Genomic DNA, 11,100 nt, shown 5'->3' on the forward strand with positions numbered 1-11,100 from the left:
TGGCTACAGTCACAAACAGTTATGAACAGACGAGAAATTTACATGTATACGACAACGCAGTCCTGATAATAAAAATTAAATATATATATATAACAATTTTTAAATATAAAGTTATTAAAACAAATATTAAATAAATGTAAAAAAATGAAAGAAAACCAAATAAGTTTACATGCCGTGACCAGGATTCGAACCTGGGTTGTCGCGGCCACAACGCGAAGTACTAACCACTATACGATCACGGCCAACATCGTAAACTGAAAAATATCTTTGTCTCGAACGGTTTTGTCAAGTCTCGTCGCTGAATAATGAATTAATATTTAACGACATCCCAGCACAAAACTACACATCGGCTAGTTGGGTGTAAAAAAGGTAAGTATATGGAAATATTCGTCACTGAATAACTACACCCGAGCCCCACCCCACCCCCACACATCCCACCCCACCCCACCCCCACACACCCCTCAACCTCATATTTTATATGGGTTGTTTCAATATATTTTCCGTGAGAGCATTAGGCCTACTCAACTCCCGAGCTCCTGTAAAATTCGCTCTCCACACTTCGCTCACTCCTGTTTAAATTCACACACGCGCCTGTGAACACACTTCAAACTTGGTGTTTTAGACGCGTGTGCAAATGGGTGGAGGGGAGCAGGTAGGGCCCCAACCCAGTTTTGAAAATATACCCATGAACATTTTTGGAAACGTTCATTTAAGCTTGAACCAAGTAATTACTCGTGTCAAGTTGCAGCAATGTGAACCGTAATCAAGCACATATTGGCTACAGTCACAAACAGTTATGAACAGACGAGAAATTACATGTATACGACAACGCAGTCCTGATAATAAAAATTAAATATATATAAAACAATTTTTAAATATAAAGTTATTAAAACAAATATTAAATAAATGTAAAAAATGAAAGAAAACAAAATAAGTTTATATGCCGTGACCAGGATTCGAACCTGGGTTGTCGCGGCCACAACGCGAAGTACTAACCACTATACGATCACGGCCAACATCGTAAACTGAAAAATATGTTTGTCTCAAACGGTTTTGTCAAGTCTCGTCGCTGAATAATGAATGAATGTTTAACGACACCCCAGCGCAAAACTACACATCGGCTATTTGGGTGTAAAAAAGGTAAGTTAGTATATGGATATATTCGTCACTGAATAAATAAAAAGGTAAGGAATGTTAACTACACCCGAGTGTTTATATGGGTGTACACTCATATTTTATATGGGTTGTTTCAATATATTTTCCGTGAGAGCATTAGGCCTACTCAACTCCCGAGCTCCTGTAAAATTCGCTCTCCACACTTCGCTCACTCCTGTTTAAATTCACACACACACACGCCTGTGAGAACACTTCAAACTTGGTGTTTTAGGCGCGTGTGCAAATGGGAGGAGGGGCGCAGGTAGGGCTCCCAACACATTTTAAAGCAAATTTTATTTTTAAAAATGTTTGTTTCTTTGTTTAATTTTGTTTGTTGGGGGGTGGGGGGTGGGGGGGAGGAGGGTTCTTTAGCTTCATTAAATAATACAAAAATTAAATCAAAGATGAAAATATACCCATGAACATTTTTGGAAACGTTCAGTTAAGCTTGAACCAAGTAATTATGAATATGTCAGTCTGCATTTTGGGAGGAAATGAATATTAATTTTAACACTTCCGCAAATTTAGAATTACAGCTATTTGGTTGTGTGTATTCACAGTCGAGATCGTGGTAAAGTAAATTTGAAGTCCAGGCCAGCGTACAGTACTCGTGTCAAGTTGCAGCAATGTGAACCTTAATCAAGCACATATTAGCTACAGTCACAAACAGTTATGAACAGACGAGAAATTTACATGTATACGACAACGCAGTCCTGATAATAAAAATTAAATATATATATATAACAATTTTTAAATATAAAGTTATTAAAACAAATATTAAATAAATGTAAAAAAATGAAAGAAAACAAAATAAGTTTACATGCCGTGACCAGGATTCGAACCTGGGTTGTCGCGGCCACAACGCGAAGTACTAACCACTATACGATCACGGCCAACATCGTAAACTGAAAAATATCTTTGTCTCGAACGGTTTTGTGAAGTCTCGTCGCTGAATAATGAATTAATATTTAACGACATCCCAGCACAAAACTACACATCGGCTAGTTGGGTGTAAAAAAGGTAAGTATATGGAAATATTCGTCACTGAATAACTACACCCGAGCCCCACCCCACCCCCACACATCCCACCCCACCCCACCCCCACACACCCCTCAACCTCATATTTTATATGGGTTGTTTCAATATATTTTCCGTGAGAGCATTAGGCCTACTCAACTCCCGAGCTCCTGTAAAATTCGCTCTCCACACTTCGCTCACTCCTGTTTAAATTCACACACGCGCCTGTGAACACACTTCAAACTTGGTGTTTTAAACGCGTGTGCAAATGGGTGGAGGGGAGCAGGTAGGGCCCGAACCCAGTTTTGAAAATATACCCAGGAACATTTTTGGAAACGTTCTTTTAAGCTTGAACCAAGTAATTACTCGTGTCAAGTTGCAGCAATGTGAACCGTAATCAAGCACATATTGGCTACAGTCACAAACAGTTATGAACAGACGAGAAATTACATGTATACGACAACGCAGTCCTGATAATAAAAATTAAATATATATAAAACAATTTTTAAATATAAAGTTATTAAAACAAATATTAAATAAATGTAAAAAATGAAAGAAAACAAAATAAGTTTATATGCCGTGACCAGGATTCGAACCTGGGTTGTCGGGGCCACAACGCGAAGTACTAACCACTATACGATCACGGCCAACATCGTAAACTGAAAAATATGTTTGTCTCAAACGGTTTTGTCAAGTCTCGTCGCTGAATAATGAATGAATGTTTAACGACACCCCAGCGCAAAACTACACATCGGCTATTTGGGTGTAAAAAAGGTAAGTTAGTATATGGATATATTCGTCACTGAATAAATAAAAAGGTAAGGAATGTTAACTACACCCGAGTGTTTATATGGGTGTACACTCATATTTTATATGGGTTGTTTCAATATATTTTTCTTGGGAGCATTAGGCCTACTCAACTCCCGAGCTCCTGTAAAATTCGCTCTCCACACTTTGCTCACTCCTGTTTAAATTCACACACACACACGCCTGTGAGAACACTTCAAACTTGGTGTTTTAGGCGCGTGTGCAAATGGGAGGAGGGGCGCAGGTAGGGCTCCCAACACATTTTTAAGCAAATTTTATTTTAAAAAATGTTTGTTTCTTTGTTTAATTTTGTTTGTTGTGGGGGGGGGGGGGGTTCTTTAGCTTCATTAAATAATGCAAAAATTAAATCAAAGATGAAAATATACCCATGCACATTTTTGGAAACGTTCAGTTAAGCTTGAACCAAGTAATTATGAATATGTCAGTCTGCATTTTGGGAGGAAATGAATATTAATTTTAACACTTCCGCAAATTTAGAAATTACAGCTATTTGGTTGTGTGTATTCACAGTCGAGATCGCGGTAAAGTAAATTTGGAGGCCAGGCCAGCGTACAGTACTCGTGTCAAGTTGCAGCAATGTGAACCTTAATCAAGCACATATTGGCTACAGTCACAAACAGTTATGAACAGACGAGAAATTTACATGTATACGACAACGCAGTCCTGATAATAAAAATTAAATATATATAAAACAATTTTTAAATATAAAGTTATTAAAACAAATATTAAATAAATGTAAAAAATGAAAGAAAACAAAATAAGTTCACATGCCATGACCAGGTTTCGAACCTGGGTTGTCGCGGCCACAACGCGAAATACTAACCACTATACGATCACGGCCAACATCGTAAACTGTGAAATATGTTTGTCTCGAACGGTTTTGTCAAGTCTCGTCGCTGAATAATGAATGAATGTTTAACGACACCCTAGCGCAAAACTACACATCGGCTATTTGGGTGTAAAAAAAGGTAAGTTAGTATATGGAAATATTCGTCACTGAATAAATAAAAAGGTAAGGAATGTTAACTACACCCGAGGCTAGTTGGTTGTACAAAAGGTAAGTATATGGAAATATTCGTCACTGAATAACTACACCCGAGCCCCACCCCACCCCCACACATCCCACCCCACCCCACCCCCACACTCCCCTCAACCTCATATTTTATATGGGTTGTTTCAATATATTTTCCTTGAGAGCATTAGGCCTACTCAACTCCCGAGCACCTGTGAAATTCGCTCTCCACACTTCGCTCACTCCTGTTTAAATTCACACACGCGCCTGTGAGCACACTTCAAACGTGGTATTTTAGACGCGCGTGCAAATGGGTGGAGGGGAGCAGGTAGGGCCCCCAACCCATTTTTAAGCAAATTTTATTTTTAAAAATGTTTGTTTCTTCGTTTAATTATTATTTTTTTTTTTTTTTTTTTTTTGGGGGTGTTCTTTAGCTTTATTAAATAATACAAAAATGAAATCAAAGATGAAAATATACCCATGAACATTTTTGGAAACGTTCAGTTAAGCTTGAACCAAGTAATTATGAATATGTCAGTCTGCATTTTGGGAGGAAATGAATATTAATTTTAACACTTCCGCAAATTTAGAAATACAGCTATTTGGTTGTGTGTATTCACAGTCGAGATCGTGGTAAAGTAAATTTGAAGTCCAGGGCAGCGTACAGTACTCGTGTCAAGTTGCAGCAATGTGAACCTTAATCAAGCACATATTGGCTACAGTCATAAACAGTTATGAACAGACGAGAAATTACATGTATACGACAACGCAGTCCTGATATTAAAAGTATATAAAACAATTTTTAAATATAAAATTATTAAAACAAATATTAAATAAATTTTAAAAATGAAAGAAATAAAAATAAGCCTACATGCCGTGACCAGGATTCGAACCTGGGTTGTCGCGGCCACAACGCGAAGTACTAACCACTATACGATCACGGCCAACATCGTAAACTAAAAAATATCTTTGTCTCGAACGGTTTTGTCAAGTCTCGTCGCTGAATAATGAATGAATGTTGAACGATAACTCAGCACAAAACTACACATCGGCTATTTGGGTGTAAAAAAGGTAATTGTATGGAAATATTCGTCACTGAATAGAGAAAAAGGTAAGGAATGTTAACTACACTCGTTTGGATGTCAAACACTTGGTAATTCTGACATATAATCTTAGAGAATAACCGGCACATTTCCACATTAGTAGCAAGGGATCTTTTTGTGCACCATCCCATAGACAAGATATCACATACCACGGCCTTTGATATGCCAGTCGTGTTGCACTGGCTGGATCGAGAAATAGACTAATGGACCCATCTACGTTTACACAGAACAATTGTTTTTTTTATTAATACTAGCAAGTGACTTATACAAATCATATTAAAGAAAAACTGGCAAAAGTCTTGTCTGTTAAAAATATATTATTTTAAAACATGTTTTTTTTACTTCAGTGTGTCTAAAACATATTTCGAAAATGTATACACAGTCTGCTGTCAGAAGGAGTTAAAAATGGATTTTAAAAATTACTTTTTACCTGGTAACGAGAATAACATGTTTGAATACGTCTGCTCTGTTTTATTTATATGTATAAAATTTTGTTATGCTAATTTGGGATGGATTGTTGTTGCCAGAACAATAATATATATTTGTGTTTATACATCGAAAGAAGACACAAAATTAATGGTCAAACTTACTTCGACTAAAACGTCGATTTGAGCCGAAAGTACGTGATCGTTGTTTAACATAGCACAGTTTCCGGAAAATTGTAAAAACTATACAGTTCCGTTCATACACTGTGTATATAATGAACAGGAAGAGAGTGAAAACATCACGTTTCCAACTTTCCATTACCTCCTGCGTATGACATAAGCGTACGAAACAGTGTGGCAGGGGTAGGGGAGGGCACCCCAATGTTGGAGAAAATCGTCAAATTCGGCCAAAAGCGATCGAGACATTTGGGCAAAATTAGCTTGCTTGATCCATTTTCACCATATATTTCAATCATTCTAACCGCAATATTGGCTGTAATCCATGTAAAAATGAATAGTGATTCGTTTCCAGCCATATTTAGCTGTATGGCAATATTGATAATACAAATAAGTGTTGTTATACAGATTCAGGCACAAATCGGCCTGTTCCCCTACAAAAACGGGAGCCCGTACCCCTATTGCCTATAAAGATGTTAACTGTGAACCACCCCAAAATATCATATTTTAAGATGTCCAATGAAAATGGAGAAAACGTCTGAAAAAGTTTGTAGGGAGAGAAATAAACATGTTTGAATAAACTTTTCTTTTATAAAAAAAAAAAAAATAGAAAAATTATCAAGAAACGCCGCCAAAATTCAGATTTCCGGCTATTTTCAACAAAACTTCTTCACAGAGTGCAAGTTCTACTTTTCAACTTGCAGAATATACAGGCAAATTACAGGCATGATTTTACCTACTCCCACCCCCTCAATAAAATTAGCTCGACTGTCGCTCGCTAGACTGGATGTTTTCGCCTAACATTAGATTAATTAATGTGGTACGATAGAAGACGACAGTACCAGTTAAATTGTAAACCCACAATTGAATTCTTAATTGAAAAATTAAAATCTGAAAGAAAAAGAAAAAAATTACTTACATGCCGTGACCAGGATTCGAACCTGGGTTGTCGCGGCCACAACGCGAAGTACTAACCACTATACGATCACGGCCAGCATCGTAAGCTGAACGATATAGAGGATATTTCATGTTTTTTGTCAAATATAATTTATATCTCATCGAGTGAAGTTTGCATTACCATTACCAATATTTATTTACATGCTCATATATCATTAGAGTTTCGAGCATGTCTGTCCCGGGCCCGATCTCTGGATAGCCAGTGATTTGGTCCGGGACAGAAGTTTGAAATCATATTTCACGAGTCACGCATGCGCGACGAGTGTGATACGATTGCAAACCTCACAAGATGAGATATAAATCATATTTGACAGAAGATAACATGAAATTTTCTATTTATTGTATAACTTTTGGTAATTTACCTTTATTTTTAAAATGTCAGCAGAAAAATTGTTCCGGCTTTCTTACAGTGAAGATAACACTTTTTACAGTGACGATAACACATTTTAGAGTGGATAGTGAAATTTTCGCTCTAAAATGTGTTATCGTCACTGAGTGACTGATAACACTTTTAACACTGATATTTTAAGATATTTCACTAAATGTTATATAATAAACCTTTCTCTCGAACGGGTTTTGTCAGGACTCGTCACTGAATAATAAATGAATGAAAGTTACTTTTATTTATTAATCATCGGTTATTGGATGTCAAACATTTGGTAATTCTGACATATCTTAGAGAGGAAACCTGCCACATTTTCCTATTAGTAGCAAGGATTCGTTTTATGCACCATCCCACAGACAAGAGAGCACATACCACGACCTTTGATATGCCAGTCATGGTGCACTGATTGGAACGAAATATAGCCCAATAAACATTTATGCTACCTTACAACTAAACTACTACACAAAGCAAGAACTTCACAATGCTTTATTGTGGCGTTACCGTTACCATCACGGCGACAGCGGGTTTCCTCTCTCAGTATCTATGTGGTCCTTAACCATATAACCGTTAATAAAATGTGTTGAGTGCGTCGTTAAATAAAACATTTCCTGGTTACATAAACCATCTCAAAAGAATGTTGTTAACTCTGTTTGTGGACTAAATACAAATATTTTCTTTCGTAAAATTGTATTTTAAAAACAGACGATGATCATCCCCTTAAACATGCGCCAAAAGACAACACCTTAAAGATATGGGGTAGTTTTTAAAAATCAAGTAAAATATGTGTACAGCATTGGTTGGTTTAAGATTGTTAATCAGCATACCGTATTATCTCCGAAACTAGCTGTCAAATTTTAAATTTCAATAACCTAAAAACATTCAATAAAAACCAACAAATCAAACCCCTATTGATTTTAGACCATATATAGTGTGGTTGAAAGTTGAAACGATTAAACACTTGTAACGTATTATTTTTAGCTTTAAAAGATAACTTCATACCTTATGGTACAAAGTATCAAACGTTTATTGTTATAATCTAATCACCACACCACAAAAAAGAGAGAAGAGGCCGCCCAAAGAATATATGACGAAGGGACATTCAGGTGGATACCAAGAAGACAGGATACACCTGGAGGCAGCTTGAAACCAGAGCCCAGGACACAACTCTGGAAAACTGTAGTCAATGGCCTATGCCCTACAGAAGGGACGACGGGCAAAACAACACCACACCACACTCCTTCCCCACTTCAAAATGAAGAACATGCAATTTAATCATGAGATGCAAACAACACTATAATTTAAAATTTACAATGTTGCATACAGGATGTAACTTTGTGATAAGTAATATCAATGACATTAACAAAAAAAAACAAATCCCAACATATTAGATATGAACCAGAAGGTGCCACCACCATTTTGGTCAAAATTGGATGACTTAGGAATTTATCTGGATTCATCCATCTCGAACTCGAGTGTTCTCTAGCCAAAGTCGGTTTAAGAATCCGCTGGACAAATAACAGCGGATCCCCCTTTCCAGGATATATATTCTGCAAGGGGAAAAATGACCTGGGGAAAATAAATGTACACATCACCGCTGATTGTCAATTTTTTCTTCCTCACTTGAATGTTTGTTTTGTTTAAATACAAGGCTCAAAATAGGGAGTAAAATGTGGTCTGCCGTTATTTGTAAGGAATAGCAGGATAAAAGAAATGGGTTCTACTGGATATAAAGGCAGCATAGTGCAACGTTTGGGACCTCCGAGATGTATTTTAGATCATACGCACTGGCGTAAGAAGCGGTGGGGGTTGGGGGGGGGGGGGGGGACGACGGGAGGAGAGCGATGTTTTAAAAAATATATATATTTATACATGTATTTATATATATATGTGTGTGCTCCCACCCACCCACTTTTTGGCACCTTCCTACGCACATGATACGGTATTAAAATAGACCAGAATCACGAGCTAAATAGCAGTCATGAGATCATTGTAGACCTGCGATTCATTGCGTCGTTGTAGCAGGTGATTTCTGTTTCACCCGACACGTATAAATAATGGGCTGGGTTTTATTTTATTTTAGTAGGCCACTATTTCCGAGCTTTATTAAAGCATAATTAACGCAATTTACCTTGTTTAGTAATCACCCTGTTCATTGTCAAATCTGCCAATTGCAAATTTTAAACAAAACAGTAACACGATTCACCATGATCAGTAGTCCATTGTCTGATCAGCCAGTTGCAAATTTTAAACAAAGTGGCTACAACACTTAGTCTTTAGCTAATAAAATATTCCTTAAATTATCCACATTTTAATAATTTTTCAAGGAAATCCTCTGCATATCATTCCAGTGCGAGTCGTGCTAAACCAAAATATATTCCAGTGTGATCAGGAATATATTGGATGAGATTGGGAAAATTAGTGCGAGTAAATCGTAGGCCTACTTGGGATAGGTTTTCTGGCCACTAAATGATGCAGTACACCACTGTTAAATTAAATTAATTAGAACGGATATAATTAAATATATAAATGTATATGGGGAATTTTTAGTACAGAAACTGGGTATTTTCAGAACCATTTTCTTTTGGGAAGGGGCCTATGTTCGGACCCATAGAATGCTTAAATAAATCTCTGGTGAGCCCTGCATGTTGTCTCAGACTGTCCAGCACACCCTTATGAATAAGTAGGACAAAGTAGGAAGGAAATGTTTCTTGTAACGACACACTCAACACATTTTATTTACGGTTATATGGCATCAGACATATGGTTAAGGACTACACAGATAATGAGGAAACCCGCTGTCGCCACTTCGTGGGCTACTCTTTTCGATTAGCAGCAAAGGATTTTTTATATGCAACATCCCACAGACGGGATAGTTCATACCACGACCTTTGTTACACCAGTTGTGGAGCACTGGCTGGAACGGACAAAAGTAGGAATGAAAATATTTAAAAAGTAGGACCGAAACAGTACGTACTATGAAAGGTAAACATGATCTGTAACTGAACCTGAAAACATTATACATAAAATTTCAGATCTTAAGGCATTGCAAGTCTGGAAAACAAATTTTAGAATCTCCAAAGTTCAAGGTCATAACTCTATCAAAATCGCTATGAAAGTCAAACGTGATAAAGCTGTACACAAAAATTTCAGCTCAATGTCTCAAGGCATTGTGAAAAAAAACAAAAAAACTAAACTATACGTGTTACAGATGAAACCTATAGTTCCCTCCAGTTGGACTGGTAGGAGACTATTAACTAAACCCATGCACTGGCTCAATATAGTAGTGATTTTGTTGATTTTGAGAAGGCATTTGATATGGTACCCAGAACGCTACTTTGGCATAAACTTCTGCAAAATAATATCAACGGTAAATTCTTTCGAATTATCTACGAAAAGTACCAAGGCCTAAAATCACTTATTCTTATAAATAATAAACAATCGGCTTTATTCCCATGCAATATCGGCATCCGTCAAGGTGAAAATTTATCCCCAATTTTATTTTCGCTGTATTTAAACGATATGGAAGATTACTTAACTAACCATGGATGTCAAGGAGTTGCCCCTATGTCCGATAATCAAAATTCACCATTAGATATTGTACATATTTTGTTTGTTATATGCAGACGATACCGCACTTTTATCAACCTCCGCAAACGACTTACAACACACCTTAAATATATTTTATCAATATTCTTTAAAATGGAAATTTAAAATAAACTGTAGCAAAACGAAAATATTAATTTTTAAAGGAACCACTAGAGATTATAAACATACTTTCAAGATCGGAAACACTGTTCTAGAAAACGTAAAAGAATATAAATATCCAAGCCCGTAGCCAGGATTTTTGAAGGGGGGTTCTTTTTGGTATTAAAAGGGCACCTGCGAGCGTAGCGAGCAACACTTGGCTGGGGGCTGCCTAGGGCCCCCGGTGGGGAGCTCTAGCCTAGTTTGAAAGGGCACTTCAGAAAAAGGGTGGTTCGTTCGAACCCTACGAACCCCCCTGGCTACGGGCTTGATATCTTGGAATTATCTTTACTAAAT

General features: G+C 37.0%; 5 non-coding genes across 5 annotated transcripts; all 5 read right to left on the bottom strand.

Annotated features, from left to right (window-relative positions):
- Window positions 1-170: 170 nt before the first annotated feature.
- On the bottom strand, window positions 171-242 carry Trnah-gug. The gene has a single exon. It is a non-coding gene; the product is annotated as a tRNA-His (tRNA).
- A 699-nt stretch (window positions 243-941) lies between these two features.
- Window positions 942-1,013, bottom strand: Trnah-gug. Its single transcript has one exon. It is a non-coding gene; the product is annotated as a tRNA-His (tRNA).
- A 963-nt stretch (window positions 1,014-1,976) lies between these two features.
- Trnah-gug lies at window positions 1,977-2,048 on the bottom strand. Its single transcript has one exon. It is a non-coding gene; the product is annotated as a tRNA-His (tRNA).
- A 2,836-nt stretch (window positions 2,049-4,884) lies between these two features.
- Window positions 4,885-4,956, bottom strand: Trnah-gug. Its single transcript has one exon. It is a non-coding gene; the product is annotated as a tRNA-His (tRNA).
- A 1,681-nt stretch (window positions 4,957-6,637) lies between these two features.
- On the bottom strand, window positions 6,638-6,709 carry Trnah-gug. Its single transcript has one exon. It is a non-coding gene; the product is annotated as a tRNA-His (tRNA).
- Window positions 6,710-11,100: the final 4,391 nt, after the last annotated feature.

The sequence above is a fragment of the Gigantopelta aegis genome, chromosome 10, assembly GCF_016097555.1.
Source record: "Gigantopelta aegis isolate Gae_Host chromosome 10, Gae_host_genome, whole genome shotgun sequence".
Lineage (NCBI taxonomy): Eukaryota > Metazoa > Mollusca > Gastropoda > Neomphalida > Peltospiridae > Gigantopelta > Gigantopelta aegis.